Source organism: Schistocerca nitens, chromosome 6, assembly GCF_023898315.1.
Source record: "Schistocerca nitens isolate TAMUIC-IGC-003100 chromosome 6, iqSchNite1.1, whole genome shotgun sequence".
Lineage (NCBI taxonomy): Eukaryota > Metazoa > Arthropoda > Insecta > Orthoptera > Acrididae > Schistocerca > Schistocerca nitens.
Genome location: NC_064619.1, coordinates 754,732,157 through 754,751,636, shown reverse-complemented (window position 1 = coordinate 754,751,636; position 19,480 = coordinate 754,732,157).

Sequence of the window (19,480 nt, the reverse complement as noted above, 5' to 3'; positions counted from 1 at the left end):
GGTGACACAGGAAACGCTCAAAACGTAGACAGTAGGAAGACTCAGTCTTCCTGTACTTAAGTCGGCATTGTGTGTCTTATATTTAATTCAGATGCAATTTCTGTGTTTCATCGTCAATGGGAAGGTCCAATGGATACAGTAAACATGCAGAGGTGCATCGGAATGTAAAACTGGTGACACAGGAAATGCTCAAAACGTAGACAGTATAAAGACTCAGTCTTCCTGTACTTAAATCGGCATTGTGTCTCTTATATTAAATTCCGATGCAATATCTGTGTTTCATCGTCACTGTGAAGGTCCAAGGGATACAGTAAACCTGCAGAGGTGCATCTTATTGTAAAACTGGTGACACAGGAAACACTCAAAACATAGACAGTAGGAAGACTCATTCTTCCTGTACTTAAGTCGGCCTTGTGTCTCTTATATTTCAATCTGATGCAAATTCTGTGTTTCATCGTCAATGGGAAGGTCCAATGGATACAGTAAACCTGCAGAGGTGGATCGGAATGTAAAACTGGTGACACAGGAAACGCTCAAAACGTAGACAGTAGGAAGACTCAGTCTTCCCGTACTTAAGTCGACATTGTGTCTCTTAGATTTAATTCCGATGCAATTTCTGTGTTTCATCGTCAATGGGAAGGTCGAAGGGATACAGTAAACCTGCAGAGGTCCATCGGAATGTAAAACTGGTGACACAGGAAACGCTCAAAACATAGAGCCTAAGAAGACTCAGTTTTCATATACTTAAGTCGGCATTGTGTCTCTTATATTTAATTCCGATGCAATATCTGTTTTTCATCGTCACTGCGAAGGTCGAAGGGATACAGTAAACCTGCAGAGGTTCATCGGAATGTAAAACTGGTGACACAGGAATCGCTCAAAACGAAGACAGAGGAAGACTCAGTCTTACTGTACTTAAGTCGACATTGTGTCTCTTAGATTTAATTCCGATGCAATATCTGTGTTTCATCGTCACTGTGAAGGTCATAGGGATACAGTAAACCTGCAGAGGTGCATATGAATGTAAAACTGGTGTCACAGGAAACGCTCAAAATATAGACAGTAGGAAGACTCAGTCTTCCTGTACTTATGTCGGCATTGTGTCTCTTATATTTAAATCCGATGCAATTTCTGTGTTTCATCGTCAATGGGAAGGTCCAATGGATACAGTAAACCTGCAGAGGTGCATCGGAATGTAAAACTGGTGACACAGGAAACGCTCAAAACGTAGACAGTAGGAAGACTCAGTCTTCCTGTACTTAAGTCGCCATTGTGTCTCTTATAATTAATTCAGATGCAATTTCTGTGTTTCATCGTCAATGGGAAGGTCCAAGGGAAACAGTAAACCTGCTGAGGTCCATCGGAATGTAAAACTGGTGTCACAGGAAACGCTCAAAGCATAGACCCTAAGAAGACTCAGATTTTTTTTACTTAAGTTGACATTGTGTCTCTTAGATCTATTTCCGATGCAATTTCTGTGTTTCATCGTCGATGGGGAGGTCCAAGGGATGCAGAAAACCTGCACAGGTCCATCGGAATGTAAAACTTGTGACACAGGAACGCTCAAAATATAGACCCTAAGAAGACTCAGTTTTCCTGTACTTAAGTCGGCATTGTCTCTCTTATATTTCATTCCGAAGCAATTTCTGTGTTTCATCGTCTCTGCGAAGGTCCAATGGATACAGTAAACCTGCAGAGGTGCATCGGAATGTAAAACTGGTGACACAGGAAACGCTCAAAACATAGACCCTAAGGAGACTCAGTTTTGTAGTACTTAAGTCGGCATTGTGTCTCTTATATTTAATTCCGATGCAATTTCTGTGTTTCATCGTCAATGGGAAGGTCCAAGGAATACAGTAAACCTGCAGAGGTGCATCGGAATGTAAAACTGGTGACACAGGAAACGCTCAAAACGTAGACAGTAGGAAGACTCAGTCTTCCAGTACTTAAGTCGGCATTGTGTCTCTTATATTTAATTCCGATGCAATATCTGTGTTTCATCGTCAATGGGAAGGTCTAATCGATACACTAGACCTGCAGAGGTGCATCGGAATGTAAAACTGGTGACACAGGAAACGCTCAAAACATAGACAGTAGGAAGACTCAGTCAACCTGTACTTAAGTCGGCATTGTGTCTCTTATATTTAAATCCGATGCAATTTCTGTGTTTCATGGTGAATGGGAAGGTCCAAGGGATACAGTAAACCTGCAGAGGTGCATCGGAATGTAAAACTGGTGACACAGGAAACGCTCAAAGCGTAAACAGTAGGAAGACTCAGTCTTCCTGTACTTAAGTCGGCATTGTGTCTCTTATATTTAATTCCGATGCAATTTCGGTGTTTCATCGTCAATGGGAAGGTCTAATCGATACACTAAACCTGCAGAGGTGCATCAGAATGTAAAACTGGTGACACAGGAAACGCTCAAAACGTAGACAGTAGGAAGACTCAGTCTTCCTGTACTTAAGTCGGCATTGTGTCTCTTATATTTAATTCCGATGCAATTTCTGTGTTTCATCGTCGATGGGGAGGTCCAAGGGATACAGAAAACCTGCAGAGGTCCATCGGAATGTAAAACTGGTGACACAGGAAACGCTCAGAACATAGACCCAAGAAGACTCAGTTTCCTTGTACTTAAGTCGGCATTGTCTCTCTTATATTAAATTCCGATGCAATTTCTGTGTTTCATCGTCAGTCCAATGGATACAGTAAACCTGCAGAGGTGCATCGGAATGTAAAACTGGTGACACAGGAAACGCTCAAAACATAGACCCTAAGGAGACTCAGTTTTGTAGTACTTAAGTCGGCATTGTGTCTCTTATATTTAATTCCGATGCAATTTCTGTGTTTCATCATCACTGTGAAGGTCCAATGGATACAGTAAACCTGCAGAGGTGTATCGGAATGTAAAACTGGTGACACAGGAAACGCTCAAACATAGACCCTAAGAAGACTCAGTTTTCTTGTACTTAAGTCGGCATTGTGTCTCTTATATTTAATTCTGATGCAATTTCTGTGTTTCATCGTCAATGGGAAGGTCCAAGGAATACAGTAAACCTGCAGAGTTGCATCGGAATGTAAAACTGATTACACAGGAAACGCTGAAAACATAGACAGTTTAAAGACTCAGTCTTCCTGTACTTAAATCGGCATTGTGTCTCTTATATTAAATTCCGATGCAATATCTGTGTTTCATCGTCACTGTGCAGGTCCAAGGGATACAGTAAACCTGCAGAGGTGCATCGGAATGTAAAACTGGTGACACAGGAAACACTCAAAACATAGACAGTAGGAAGACACAGTCTTCCTGTACTTAAGTCGGCCTTGTGTCTCTTATATTTCAATCCGATGAAAATTCTGTGTTTCATCGTCAATGGGAAGGTCCAATGGATACAGTAAACCTGCAGAGGTGCATCGGAATGTAAAACTGGTGACACAGGAAACGCTCAAAACGTAGACGGTAGGAAGACTCAGTCTTCCTGTACTTAAGTCGAGATTGTGTCTCATATTTAATTCCGATGCATTTTCTGTGTTTCATCGTCAATGGGAAGATCCAATGAATACAGTAAACCTGCAGAGGTGCATCGGAATGTAAAACTAGTGACACAGTTAACGCTCAAAACGTAGACAGTAGGAAGACTCAGTCTTCCTGTACTTATGTCGGCATTGTGTATCTTATATTTAATTCCGATGCAATTTCTGTGTTTCATCGTCAATGGGAAGGTCTAATCGATACACTAAACCTGCAGAGGTGCATCGGAATGTAAAACTGGTGACACAGGAAACGCTCAAAACATAGACAGTAGGAAGACTCAGTCTTCCTGTACTTAAGTCGGCATTGTGTCTCTTATATTTAATTCCGATGCAATTTCTGTGTTTCATCGTCAATGGGAAGGTCAAATGGATACAGTAAACCTGCAGAGGTGCATCGGAATGTAAAACTGGTGACACAGGAAACGCTCAAAATGTAGACAGTAGGAAGACTCAGTCTTCCTGTACTTAAGTCGGCATTGTGTCTCTTATATTTCAATCCGATGCAATTTCTGTGTTTCATCGTCAATGGGAAGGTCCAATGGATACAGTAAACCTGCAGAGGTGCATCGGAATGTAAAACTGGTGACACAGGAAACGCTCAAAACGTAGACAGTAGGAAGACTCAGTCTTCCTGTACTTAAGTCGGCATTGTGTGTCTTATATTTAATTCAGATGCAATTTCTGTGTTTCATCGTCAATGGGAAGGTCCAATGGATACAGTAAACATGCAGAGGTGCATCGGAATGTAAAACTGGTGACACAGGAAATGCTCAAAACGTAGACAGTATAAAGACTCAGTCTTCCTGTACTTAAATCGGCATTGTGTCTCTTATATTAAATTCCGATGCAATATCTGTGTTTCATCGTCACTGTGAAGGTCCAAGGGATACAGTAAACCTGCAGAGGTGCATCTTATTGTAAAACTGGTGACACAGGAAACACTCAAAACATAGACAGTAGGAAGACTCATTCTTCCTGTACTTAAGTCGGCCTTGTGTCTCTTATATTTCAATCTGATGCAAATTCTGTGTTTCATCGTCAATGGGAAGGTCCAATGGATACAGTAAACCTGCAGAGGTGGATCGGAATGTAAAACTGGTGACACAGGAAACGCTCAAAACGTAGACAGTAGGAAGACTCAGTCTTCCCGTACTTAAGTCGACATTGTGTCTCTTAGATTTAATTCCGATGCAATTTCTGTGTTTCATCGTCAATGGGAAGGTCGAAGGGATACAGTAAACCTGCAGAGGTCCATCGGAATGTAAAACTGGTGACACAGGAAACGCTCAAAACATAGAGCCTAAGAAGACTCAGTTTTCATATACTTAAGTCGGCATTGTGTCTCTTATATTTAATTCCGATGCAATATCTGTTTTTCATCGTCACTGCGAAGGTCGAAGGGATACAGTAAACCTGCAGAGGTTCATCGGAATGTAAAACTGGTGACACAGGAATCGCTCAAAACGAAGACAGAGGAAGACTCAGTCTTACTGTACTTAAGTCGACATTGTGTCTCTTAGATTTAATTCCGATGCAATATCTGTGTTTCATCGTCACTGTGAAGGTCATAGGGATACAGTAAACCTGCAGAGGTGCATATGAATGTAAAACTGGTGTCACAGGAAACGCTCAAAATATAGACAGTAGGAAGACTCAGTCTTCCTGTACTTATGTCGGCATTGTGTCTCTTATATTTAAATCCGATGCAATTTCTGTGTTTCATCGTCAATGGGAAGGTCCAATGGATACAGTAAACCTGCAGAGGTGCATCGGAATGTAAAACTGGTGACACAGGAAACGATCAAAACGTAGACAGTAGGAAGACTCAGTCTTCCTGTACTTAAGTCGCCATTGTGTCTCTTATATTTAATTCCGATGCAATTTCTGTGTTTCATAGTCAATGGGAAGGTCTAATCGATACACTAAACCTGCAGAGGTGCATCGGAATGTAAAACTGGTGACACAGGAAACGCTCAAATCATAGACAGTAGGAAGACTCAGTCTTCCTGTACTTAAGTCGGCATTGTGTCTCTTATATTTCAATCCGATGCAATTTCTGTGTTTCATCGTCAATGGGAAGGTCCAATGTATACAGTAAACCTGCAGAGGTGCATCGGAATGTAAAACTGGTGACACAGGAAACGCTCAAAACGTAGACAGTAGGAAGACTCAGTCTTCCTGTACTTAAGTCGGCATTATGTGTCTTATATTTAATTCAGATGCAATTTCTGTGTTTCATCGTCAATGGGAAGGTCTAATCGATACACTAAACCTGCAGAGGTGTATCGGAATGTAAATCTGGTGACACAGGAAACGCTCAAAACGTAGACAGTACGAAGACTCAGTGTTCCTTTACTTAAGTCGACATTGTGTCTCGTAGATTTAATTCCGATGCAATTTCTGTGTTTCATCCTCAGTGGGAAGGTCCAAGGGATACAGTAAACCTGCAGAGGTCCATCGGAATGTAAAACTGGTGACACAGGAAACGCTCAAAACATAGAGCCTAAGAAGACTCAGTTTTCTTGTACTTAAGTCGGCATTGTGTCTCTTATATTTAATTCCGATGCAATATCTGTTTTTCATCGTCACTGTGAAGGTCGAAGAGATACAGTAAACCTGCAGAGGTGCATCGGAATGTAAAACTGGTGACACAGGAATCGCTCAAATCGTAGACAGTAGGAAGACTCAGTCTTCCTGTACTTAAGTCGACATTGTGTCTCTTAGATCTAATTCCGATGCAATTTCTGTGTTTCATCGTCGATGGGGAGGTCCAAGGGATACAGAAAACCTGCAGAGGTCCATCGGAATGTAAAACTGGTGACACAGGAAACGCTCAAAACATAGACCCTAAGAAGACTCAGTTTTCTTGTACTTAAGTCGGCATTGTCTCTCTTATATTTAATTCCGATGCAATTTCTGTGTTTCATCGTCAGTCCAATGGATACAGTAAACCTGCAGAGGTGCATCGGAATGTAAAACTGGTGACACAGGAAACGATCAAAACATAGACCCTAAGGAGACTCAGTTTTGTAGTACTTAAGTCGGCATTGTGTCTCTTAGATTTAATTCCGATGCAATTTCTGTGTTTCATCTTCACTGTGAAGGTCCAATGGATACAGTAAACCTGCAGAGGTGTATCGGAATGTAAAACTGGTGACACAGGAAACGCTCAAAACATAGACCCTAAGAAGACTCAGTTTTCTTGTACTTAAGTCGGCATTGTCTCTCTTATATTTAATTCCGATGCAATTTCTGTGTTTCATCGTCAGTCCAATGGATACAGTAAACCTGCAGAGGTGCATCGGAATGTAAAACTGGTGACACAGGAAACGATCAAAACATAGACCCTAAGGAGACTCAGTTTTGTAGTACTTAAGTCGGCATTGTGTCTCTTATATTTAATTCCGATGCAATTTCTGTGTTTCATCTTCACTGTGAAGGTCCAATGGATACAGTAAACCTGCAGAGGTGTATCGGAATGTAAAACTGGTGACACAGGAAACGCTCAAAACATAGACCCTAAGAAGACTCAGTTTTACTGTACTTAAGTCGGCATTGTGTCTCTTATATTTAATTCCGATGCAATTTCTGTGTTTCATCGTCGATGGGGAGGACCAAGGGATACAGTAAACCTGCAGAGGTGCATCGGAGTGAAAAACTGGTGACACAGGAAACGCTCAAAACATAGACATTAGGAAGACTCAGTCTTCCTGTACTTAAGACGGCATTGTGTCTCATATTTAATTCCGATGCAATTTCTGTGCTTCATCGTCAATGGGAAGGTCCAAGGAATATAGTAAACCTGCAGAGTTGCATCGGAATGTAAAACTGATTACACAGGAAACGCTCAAAGCATAGACAGTATAAAGACTCAGTCTTCCTCTACTTAAATCGGCATTGTGTCTCTTATAATTAATTCCGATGCAATTTCTGTGTTTCATCGTCAATGGGAAGGTCCAAGGGAAACAGTAAACCTGCTGAGGTCCATCGGAATGTAAAACTGGTGTCACAGGAAACGCTCAAAGCATAGACCCTAAGAAGACTCAGATTTTTTTTACTTAAGTTGACATTGTGTCTCTTAGATCTATTTCCGATGCAATTTCTGTGTTTCATCGTCGATGGGGAGGTCCAAGGGATGCAGAAAACCTGCACAGGTCCATCGGAATGTAAAACTTGTGACACAGGAACGCTCAAAATATAGACCCTAAGAAGACTCAGTTTTCCTGTACTTAAGTCGGCATTGTCTCTCTTATATTTCATTCCGAAGCAATTTCTGTGTTTCATCGTCTCTGCGAAGGTCCAATGGATACAGTAAACCTGCAGAGGTGCATCGGAATGTAAAACTGGTGACACAGGAAACGCTCAAAACATAGACCCTAAGGAGACTCAGTTTTGTAGTACTTAAGTCGGCATTGTGTCTCTTATATTTAATTCCGATGCAATTTCTGTGTTTCATCGTCAATGGGAAGGTCCAAGGAATACAGTAAACCTGCAGAGGTGCATCGGAATGTAAAACTGGTGACACAGGAAACGCTCAAAACGTAGACAGTAGGAAGACTCAGTCTTCCAGTACTTAAGTCGGCATTGTGTCTCTTATATTTAATTCCGATGCAATATCTGTGTTTCATCGTCAATGGGAAGGTCTAATCGATACACTAAACCTGCAGAGGTGCATCGGAATGTAAAACTGGTGACACAGGAAACGCTCAAAACATAGACAGTAGGAAGACTCAGTCAACCTGTACTTAAGTCGGCATTGTGTCTCTTATATTTAAATCCGATGCAATTTCTGTGTTTCATGGTCAATGGGAAGGTCCAAGGGATACAGTAAACCTGCAGAGGTGCATCGGAATGTAAAACTGGTGACACAGGAAACGCTCAAAGCGTAAACAGTAGGAAGACTCAGTCTTCCTGTACTTAAGTCGGCATTGTGTCTCTTATATTTAATTCCGATGCAATTTCGGTGTTTCATCGTCAATGGGAAGGTCTAATCGATACACTAAACCTGCAGAGGTGCATCAGAATGTAAAACTGGTGACACAGGAAACGCTCAAAACGTAGACAGTAGGAAGACTCAGTCTTCCTGTACTTAAGTCGGCATTGTGTCTCTTATATTTAATTCCGATGCAATTTCTGTGTTTCATCGTCGATGGGGAGGTCCAAGGGATACAGAAAACCTGCAGAGGTCCATCGGAATGTAAAACTGGTGACACAGGAAACGCTCAGAACATAGACCCAAGAAGACTCAGTTTCCTTGTACTTAAGTCGGCATTGTCTCTCTTATATTAAATTCCGATGCAATTTCTGTGTTTCATCGTCAGTCCAATGGATACAGTAAACCTGCAGAGGTGCATCGGAATGTAAAACTGGTGACACAGGAAACGCTCAAAACATAGACCCTAAGGAGACTCAGTTTTGTAGTACTTAAGTCGGCATTGTGTCTCTTATATTTAATTCCGATGCAATTTCTGTGTTTCATCATCACTGTGAAGGTCCAATGGATACAGTAAACCTGCAGAGGTGTATCGGAATGTAAAACTGGTGACACAGGAAACGCTCAAAACGTAGACGGTAGGAAGACTCAGTCTTCCTGTACTTAAGTCGAGATTGTGTCTCATATTTAATTCCGATGCATTTTCTGTGTTTCATCGTCAATGGGAAGATCCAATGGATACAGTAAACCTGCAGAGGTGCATCGGAATGTAAAACTAGTGACACAGTTAACGCTCAAAACGTAGACAGTAGGAAGACTCAGTCTTCCTGTACTTATGTCGGCATTGTGTCTCTTATATTTAATTCCGATGCAATTTCTGTGTTTCATCGTCAATGGGAAGGTCTAATCGATACACTAAACCTGCAGAGGTGCATCGGAATGTAAAACTGGTGACACAGGAAACGCTCAAAACATAGACAGTAGGAAGACTCAGTCTTCCTGTACTTAAGTCGGCATTGTGTCTCTTATATTTAATTCCGATGCAATTTCTGTGTTTCATCGTCAATGGGAAGGTCAAATGGATACAGTAAACCTGCAGAGGTGCATCGGAATGTAAAACTGGTGACACAGGAAACGCTCAAAATGTAGACAGTAGGAAGACTCAGTCTTCCTGTACTGAATTCGGCATTGTGTCTCTTATATTTAAGTCCGATGCAATTTCTGTGTTTCATCGTCAATGGGAAGGTCTAATCGATACACTAAACCTGCAGAGGTGTATCGGAATGTAAAACTGGTGAAACAGGAAACGCGCAAAGCGTAGACAGTAGGAAGACTCAGTCTTCCTCTACTTAAGTCGACATTGTGTCTCTTAGATCTATTTCCGATGCAATTTCTGTGCTTCATCGTCGATGGGGAGGTCCAAGGGATACAGAAAACCTGCACAGGTCCATCGGAATGTAAAACTGGTGACACAGGAAACGCTCAAAACATAGACCCTAAGAAGACTCAGTTTTCTTGTACTTAAATCGGCCTTGTCTCTCTTATATTTAATTCCGATGCAATTTCGGTGTTTCATCGTCAGTCCAATGGATACAGTAAACCTGCAGAGGTGCATCAGAATGTAAAACTGGTGACACAGGAAACGCTCAAAACATAGACCCTAAGGAGACTCAGTTTTGTAGTTCTTAAGTCGGCATTGTGTCTCTTATATTTAATTATGATGCAATTTCTGTGTTTCATCGTCACTGTGAAGGTCCAATGGATACAGTAAACCTGCAAAGGTGTATCGGAATGTAAAATTGGTGACACAGGAAACGCTCAAAACATAGACCCTAAGAAGACTCAGTCTTATTGTACTTAAGTCGGCACTGTGTCTCTTATATTTAATTCCGATGCAATTTCTGTGTTTCATCGTCGATGGGGAGGAGCAAGGGATACAGTAAACCTGCAGAGGTGCATCGGAGTGAAAAACTGGTGACACAGGAAACGCTCAAAACATAGACCCTAAGAAGACTCAGTTTTCTTGTACTTAAGTTGACATTGTGCCTCTTAGATCTATTTCCGATGCAATTTCTAAGTTTCATCGTCGATGGGGAGGTCCAAGGGATACAGAAAACCTGCACAGGTCCATCGGAATGTAAAACTGGTGACACAGGAACGCTCAAAACATAGACCCTAAGAAGACTCAGTTTTCTTGTACTTAAGTCGGCATTGTCTCTCTTATATTTAATTCCGATGCAATTTCTGTGTTTCATCGTCACTGGGAACGTCCAATCGATACAGTACAACTGCAGAGGTGCATCGGAATGTAAAACTGGTGACACAGGAATCGCTCAAAACGTAGACAGTAGGAAGACTCAGTCTTCCTGTACTTAAATCGGCATTGTGTCTCTTATATTTAATTCCGATGCATTTTCTGTTTTTCATCGTCAATGGGAAGGTCCAATCGATACAGTACAACTGCAGAGGTGCATCGGAATGTAAAACTGGTGACACAGGAAACGCTCAAAACATAGACAGTAAGAAGACTCAGTCTACCTGTACTTAAGTCGGCATTGTGTCTCTTATATTTAAATCCGATGCAATTTCTCTGTTTCATCGTCAATGGGAAAGTCCAATGGATACAGTAAACCTGCAGAGGTGCATCGGAATGTAAAACTGATGACGCAGGAAACGCTCAAAACATAGACCCTAAGGAGACTCAGTTTTCTTGTACTTAAGTTGACATTGTGTCTCTTAGATCTATTTCCGATGCAATTTCTGTGTTTCATCGTCGATGGGGAGGTCCAAGGGATAATGAAATCCTGCACAGGTCCATCGGAATGTAAAACTGGTGACACAGGAACGCTCATAACAAAGACCCAAAGAAGACTCAGTTTTCTTGTACTTAAGTCGGCATTGTCTCTCTTATATTTAATTCCGATGCAATTTCTGTGTTTCATCGTCTCTGGGAAGGTCCAATGGATACAGTAAACCTGCAGAGGTGCATCGGAATGTAAAACTGGTGACACAGGAAACGCTGAAAACATAGACCCTAAGGAGACTCAGTTTTGTAGTACTTAAGTCGGCATTGTGTCTCTTATATTTAATTCCGATGCAATTTCTGTGTTTCATCGTCAATGGGAAGGTCCAATGGATACAGTAAACCTGCAGAGTTGCATCGGAATGTAAAACTGATTACACAGGAAACGCTGAAAACATAGACAGTATAAAGACTCAGTCTTCCTGTACTTAAATCGGCATTGTGTCTCTTATATTAAATTCCGATGCAATATCTGTGTTTCATCGTCACTGTGAAGGGTTAAGGGATACAGTAAACCTGCAGAGGTGCATCGGAATGTAAAACTGGTGACACAGGAATCGCTCAAAGCGTAGACAGTAGGAAGACTCAGTCTTACTGTACTTAAGTCGACATTGTGTCTCTTAGATTTAATTCCGATGCAATTTCTGTGTTTCATCGTCAATTGGAAGGTCCAATGGATACAGTAAAACTGCAGAGGTGCATCGGAATGTAAAACTGGTGACACAGGAAACGCTCAAAATGTAGACAGTAGGAAGACTCAGTCTTCCTGTACTTAAGTCGGCATTGTGTCTCTTATATTTAATTTCGATGCATTTTCTGTGTTTCATCGTCAATGGGAAGGTCCAATCTATACAGTAAAACTGCAGAGGTGCATCGGAATGTAAAACTGGTGACACAGGAAACGCACAAATCATAGACCCAAAGAAGAGTCAGTTTTCTTGTACTTAAGTCGTCATTGTGTCTCTTATATTTAAATCCGATGCAATTTCTGTGTTTCATCGTCAATGGGAAGGTCCAGTGGATACAGTAAACCTGCAGAGGTGCATCGGAATGTAAAACTGGTGACACAGGAAACGCTCAAAATGTAGACAGTAGGAAGACACAGTCTTCCTGTACTTAAGTCGGCATTGTGTCTCTTATATTTAATTCCGATGCATTTTCTGTGTTTCATCGTCAATGGGAAGGTCCAATCGATACAGTAAAACTGCAGAGGTGCATCGGAATGTAAAACTGGTGACACAGGAAACGCACAAATCATAGACCCAAAGAAGAGTCAGTTTTCTTGTACTTCAGTCGGCATTGTGTCTCTTATATTTAAATCCGATGCAATTTCTGTGTTTCATCGTCAATGGGAAGGTCCAATGGATACAGTAAACCTGCAGAGGTGCATCGGAATGTAAAACTGGTGACACAGGAAACGCACAAAACGTAGACAGTAGGAAGAGTCAGTCTTCCCGTACTTAAGTCGACATTGTGTCTCTTAGATTTAATTCCGATGCAATTTCTGTGTTTCATCGTCAATGGGAAGGTCGAAGGGATACAGTAAACCTGCAGAGGTCCATCGGAATGTAAAACCGGTGACACAGGAAACGCTCAAAACATAGAGCCTAAGAAGACTCAGTTTTCTTGTACTTAAGTCGGCATTGTGTCTCTTATATTTAATTCCGATGCAATATCTGTTTTTCATCGTCACTGCGAAGGTCGAAGGGATACAGTAAACCTGCAGAGGTGCATCGGAATGTAAAACTGGTGACACAGGAATCGCTCAAAACGTAGACAGTAGGAAGACTCAGTCTTACTGTACTTAAGTCGACATTGTGTCTCTTAGATCTAATTCCGATGCAATTTCTGTGTTTCGTCGTCAATGGGAAGGTCCAATGGATACAGTAAACCTGCAGAGGTGCATCGGAATGTAAAACTGGTGACACAGGAAACGCTCAAACCGTAGACAGTAGGAAGACTCAGTCTTCCTGTACTTAAGTCGACATTGTGTCTCTTAGATTTAATTCCGATGTAATATCTGTTTTTCATCGTCACTGTGAAGGTCATAGGAATACAGTAAACCTGCAGAGGTGCATCGGAATGTAAAACTGGTGTCACAGGAAACGCTCAAAATATAGACAGTAGGAAGACTCAGTCTTCCTGTACTTAAGTCGGCATTGTGTCTCTTATATTTAAATCCGATGCAATTTCTGTGTTTCATCGTCAATGGGCAGGTCCAATGGATACAGTAAACCTGCAGAGGTGCATCGGAATGTAAAACTGGTGACACAGGAAACGCTCAAAAAATAGACAGTAGGAAGACTCAGTCTTCCTGTACTTAAGTCGCCATTGTGTCTCTTATATTTAATTCCGATGCAATTTCTGTGTTTCATCGTCAATGGGAAGGTCTAATCGATACAATAAACCTGCAGAGGTGCATCGGAATGTAAAACTGGTGACACAGGAAACGCTCAAAACATAGACAGTAGGAAGACTCAGTCTTCCTGTACTTAAGTCGGCCTTGTGTCTCTTATATTTAAATCCGATGCAATTTCTGTGTTTCATCGTCAATGGGAAGCTCCAATGGATACAGTAAACCTGCAGAGGTGCATCGTAATGTAAAACTGGTGACACAGGAAACGCTCAAAACGTAGACAGTAGGAAGACTCAGTCTTCCTGTACTTAAGTCGGCATTCTGTGTCTTATATGTAATTCAGATGCAATTTCTGTGTTTCATCGTCAATGGGAAGGTCTAATCGATACACTAAACCTGCAGAGGTGTATCGGAATGTAAAACTGGTGACACAGGAAACGCTCAAAACGTAGACAGTACGAAGACTCAGTCTTCCTCTACTTAAGTCGACATTGTGTCTCGTAGATTTAATTCCGATGCAATATCTGTGTTTCATCCTCAATGGGAAGGTCCAAGGGATACAGTAAACCTGCAGAGGTCCATCGGAATGTAAAACTGGTGACACAGGAAACGCTCAAAACATAGACAGTAAGAAGACTCAGTCTACCTGTACTTAAGTCGGCATTGTGTCTCTTATATTTAAATCCGATGCAATTTCTCTGTTTCATCGTCAATGGGAAAGTCCAATGGATACAGTAAACCTGCAGAGGTGCATCGGAATGTAAAACTGATGACGCAGGAAACGCTCAAAACATAGACCCTAAGGAGACTCAGTTTTCTTGTACTTAAGTTGACATTGTGTCTCTTAGATCTATTTCCGATGCAATTTCTGTGTTTCATCGTCGATGGGGAGGTCCAAGGGATAATGAAAACCTGCACAGGTCCATCGGAATGTAAAACTGGTGACACAGGAACGCTCATAACATAGACCCAAAGAAGACTCAGTTTTCTTGTACTTAAGTCGGCATTGTCTCTCTTATATTTAATTCCGATGCAATTTCTGTGTTTCATCGTCTCTGGGAAGGTCCAATGGATACAGTAAACCTGCAGAGGTGCATCGGAATGTAAAACTGGTGACACAGGAAACGCTGAAAACATAGACCCTAAGGAGACTCAGTTTTGTAGTACTTAAGTCGGCATTGTGTCTCTTATATTTAATTCCGATGCAATTTCTGTGTTTCATCGTCAATGGGAAGGTCCAAGGAATACAGTAAACCTGCAGAGTTGCATCGGAATGTAAAACTGATTACACAGGAAACGCTGAAAACATAGACAGTATAAAGACTCAGTCTTGCTGTACTTAAATCGGCATTGTGTCTCTTATATTAAATTCCGATGCAATATCTGTGTTTCATCGTCACTGTGAAGGGCCAAGGGATACAGTAAACCTGCAGAGGTGCATCGGAATGTAAAACTGGTGACACAGGAATCGCTCAAAGCGTAGACAGTAGGAGGACTCAGTCTTACTGTACTTAAGTCGACATTGTGTCTCTTAGATTTAATTCCGATGCAATTTCTGTGTTTCATCGTCAATTGGAAGGTCCAATGGATACAGTAAAACTGCAGAGGTGCATCGGAATGTAAAACTGGTGACACAGGAAACGCTCAAAATGTAGACAGTAGGAAGACTCAGTCTTCCTGTACTTAAGTCGGCATTGTGTCTCTTATATTTAATTCCGATGCATTTTCTGTGTTTCATCGTCAATGGGAAGGTCCAATCGATACAGTAAAACTGCAGAGGTGCATCGGAATGTAAAACTGGTGACACAGGAATCGCACAAATCATAGACCCAAAGAAGAGTCAGTTTTCTTGTACTTAAGTCGTCATTGTGTCTCTTATATTTAAATCCGATGCAATTTCTGTGTTTCATCGTCAATGGGAAGGTCCAATGGATACAGTAAACCTGCAGAGGTGCATCGGAATGTAAAACTGGTGACACAGGAAACGCTCAAAATGTAGACAGTAGGAAGACTCAGTCTTCCTGTACTTAAGTCGGCATTGTGTCTCTTATATTTAATTCCGATGCATTTTGTGTGTTTCATCGTCAATGGGAAGGTCCAATCGATACAGTAAAACTGCAGAGGTGCATCGGAATGTAAAACTGGTGACACAGGAAACGCACAAATCATAGACCCAAAGAAGAGTCAGTTTTCTTGTACTTAAGTCGGCATTGTGTCTCTTATATTTAAATCCGATGCAATTTCTGTGTTTCATCGTCAATGGGAAGGTCCAATGGATACAGTAAACCTGCAGAGGTGCATCGGAATGTAAAACTGGTGACACAGGAAACGCTCAAAACATAGACAGTAGGAAGACTCAGTCTTCCTGTACTTAAGTCGGCATTGTGTCTCTTATATTTAAATCCGATGCAATTTCTGTGTTTCATCGTCAATGGGAAGGTCAAATGGATACAGTAAACCTGCAGAGGTGCATCGGAATGTAAAACTGGTGACACAGGGAACGCTCAAAATGTAGACAGTAGGAAGACTCAGTCTTCCTGTACTGAATTCGGCATTGTGTCTCTTATATTTAATTCCGATGCAATTTCTGTGTTTCATCGTCAATGGGAAGGTCCAATGGATACAGTAAACCTGCAGAGTTGCATCGGAATGTAAAACTGATTACACAGGAAACGCTGAAAACATAGACAGTATAAAGACTCAGTCTTCCTGTACTTAAATCGGCATTGTGTCTCTTATATTAAATTCCGATGCAATATCTGTGTTTCATCGTCACTGTGAAGGGTTAAGGGATACAGTAAACCTGCAGAGGTGCATCGGAATGTAAAACTGGTGACACAGGAATCGCTCAAAGCGTAGACAGTAGGAAGACTCAGTCTTACTGTACTTAAGTCGACATTGTGTCTCTTAGATTTAATTCCGATGCAATTTCTGTGTTTCATCGTCAATTGGAAGGTCCAATGGATACAGTAAAACTGCAGAGGTGCATCGGAATGTAAAACTGGTGACACAGGAAACGCTCAAAATGTAGACAGTAGGAAGACTCAGTCTTCCTGTACTTAAGTCGGCATTGTGTCTCTTATATTTAATTCCGATGCATTTTCTGTGTTTCATCGTCAATGGGAAGGTCCAATCTATACAGTAAAACTGCAGAGGTGCATCGGAATGTAAAACTGGTGACACAGGAAACGCACAAATCATAGACCCAAAGAAGAGTCAGTTTTCTTGTACTTAAGTCGTCATTGTGTCTCTTATATTTAAATCCGATGCAATTTCTGTGTTTCATCGTCAATGGGAAGGTCCAATGGATACAGTAAACCTGCAGAGGTGCATCGGAATGTAAAACTGGTGACACAGGAACGCTCAAAATGTAGACAGTAGGAAGACTCAGTCTTCCTGTACTTAAGTCGGCATTGTGTCTCTTATATTTAATTCCGATGCATTTTCTGTGTTTCATCGTCAATGGGAAGGTCCAATCGATACAGTAAAACTGCAGAGGTGCATCGGAATGTAAAACTGGTGACACAGGAAACGCACAAATCATAGACCCAAAGAAGAGTCAGTTTTCTTGTACTTAAGTCGGCATTGTGTCTCTTATATTTAAATCCGATGCAATTTCTGTGTTTCATCGTCAATGGGAAGGTCCAATGGATACAGTAAACCTGCAGAGGTGCATCGGAATGTAAAACTGGTGACACAGGAAACGCACAAAACGTAGACAGTAGGAAGACTCAGTCTTCCCGTACTTAAGTCGACATTGTGTCTCTTAGATTTAATTCCGATGCAATTTCTGTGTTTCATCGTCTATGGGAAGGTCGAAGGGATACAGTAAACCTGCAGAGGTCCATCGGAATGTAAAACCGGTGACACAGGAAACGCTCAAAACATAGAGCCTAAGAAGACTCAGTTTTCTTGTACTTAAGTCGGCATTGTGTCTCTTATATTTAATTCCGATGCAATATCTGTTTTTCATCGTCACTGCGAGGGTCGAAGGGATACAGTAAACCTGCAGAGGTGCATCGGAATGTAAAACTGGTGACACAGGAATCGCTCAAAACGTAGACAGTAGGAAGACTCAGTCTTACTGTACTTAAGTCGACATTGTGTCTCTTAGATCTAATTCCGATGCAATTTCTGTGTTTCGTCGTCAATGGGAAGGTCCAATGGATACAGTAAACCTGCAGAGGTGCATCGGAATGTAAAACTGGTGACACAGGAAACGCTCAAACCGTAGACAGTAGGAAGACTCAGTCTTCCTGTACTTAAGTCGACATTGTGTCTCTTAGATTTAATTCCGATGTAATATCTGTTTTTCATCGTCACTGTGAAGGTCATAGGAATACAGTAAACCTGCAGAGGTGCATCGGAATGTAAAACTGGTGTCACAGGGAACGCTCAAAATATAGACAGTAGGAAGACTCAGTCTTCCTGTACTTAAGTCGGCATTGTGTCTCTTATATTTAAATCCGATGCAATTTCTGTGTTTCATCGTCAATGGGCAGGTCCAATGGATACAGTAAACCTGCAGAGGTGCATCGGAATGTAAAACTGGTGACACAGGAAACGCTCAAAAAATAGACAGTAGGAAGACTCAGTCTTCCTGTACTTAAGTCGCCATTGTGTCTCTTATATTTAATTCCGATGCAATTTCTGTGTTTCATCGTCAATGGGAAGGTCTAATCGATACAATAAACCTGCAGAGGTGCATCGGAATGTAAAACTGGTGACACAGGAAACGCTCAAAACATAGACAGTAGGAAGACTCAGTCTTCCTGTACTTAAGTCGGCCTTGTGTCTCTTATATTTAAATCCGATGCAATTTCTGTGTTTCATCGTCAATGGGAAGCTCCAATGGATACAGTAAACCTGCAGAGGTGCATCGTAATGTAAAACTGGTGACACAGGAAACGCTCAAAACGTAGACAGTAGGAAGACTCAGTCTTCCTGTACTTAAGTCGGCATTCTGTGTCTTATATGTAATTCAGATGCAATTTCTGTGTTTCATCGTCAATGGGAAGGTCTAATCGATACACTAAACCTGCAGAGGTGTATCGGAATGTAAAACTGGTGACACAGGAAACGCTCAAAACGTAGACAGTACGAAGACTCAGTCTTCCTCTACTTAAGTCGACATTGTGTCTCGTAGATTTAATTCCGATGCAATATCTGTGTTTCATCCTCAATGGGAAGGTCCAAGGGGTACAGTAAACCTGCAGAGGTCCATCGGAATGTAAAACTGGTGACACAGGAAACGCTCAAAACATAGACCCTAAGAAGACTCAGTTTTATTGTACTTAAGTCGGCATTGTGTCTCTTATATTTAATTCCGATGCAATTTCTGTGTTTCATCGTCGATGGGGAGGACCAAGGGATACAGTAAACCTGCAGAGGTGCATCGGAGTGAAAAACTGGTGACACAGGAAACGCTCAAAACATAGACAGTAGGAAGACTCAGTCTTCCTGTACTTAAATCGGCATTGTGTCTCTTATATTTAATTCCGATGCATTTTCTGTTTTTCATCGTCATTGGGAAGGTCCAATCGATACAGTACAACTGCAGAGGTGCATCGGAATGTAAAACTGGTGACACAGGAAACGCTCAAAACATAGACAGTAAGAAGACTCAGTCTACCTGTACTTAAGTCGGCATTGTGTCTCTTATATTTAAATCCGATGCAATTTCTCTGTTTCATCGTCAATGGGAAAGTCCAATGGATACAGTAAACCTGCAGAGGTGCATCGGAATGTAAAACTGATGACGCAGGAAACGCTCAAAACATAGACCCTAAGGAGACTCAGTTTTCTTGTACTTAAGTTGACATTGTGTCTCTTAGATCTATTTCCGATGCAATTTC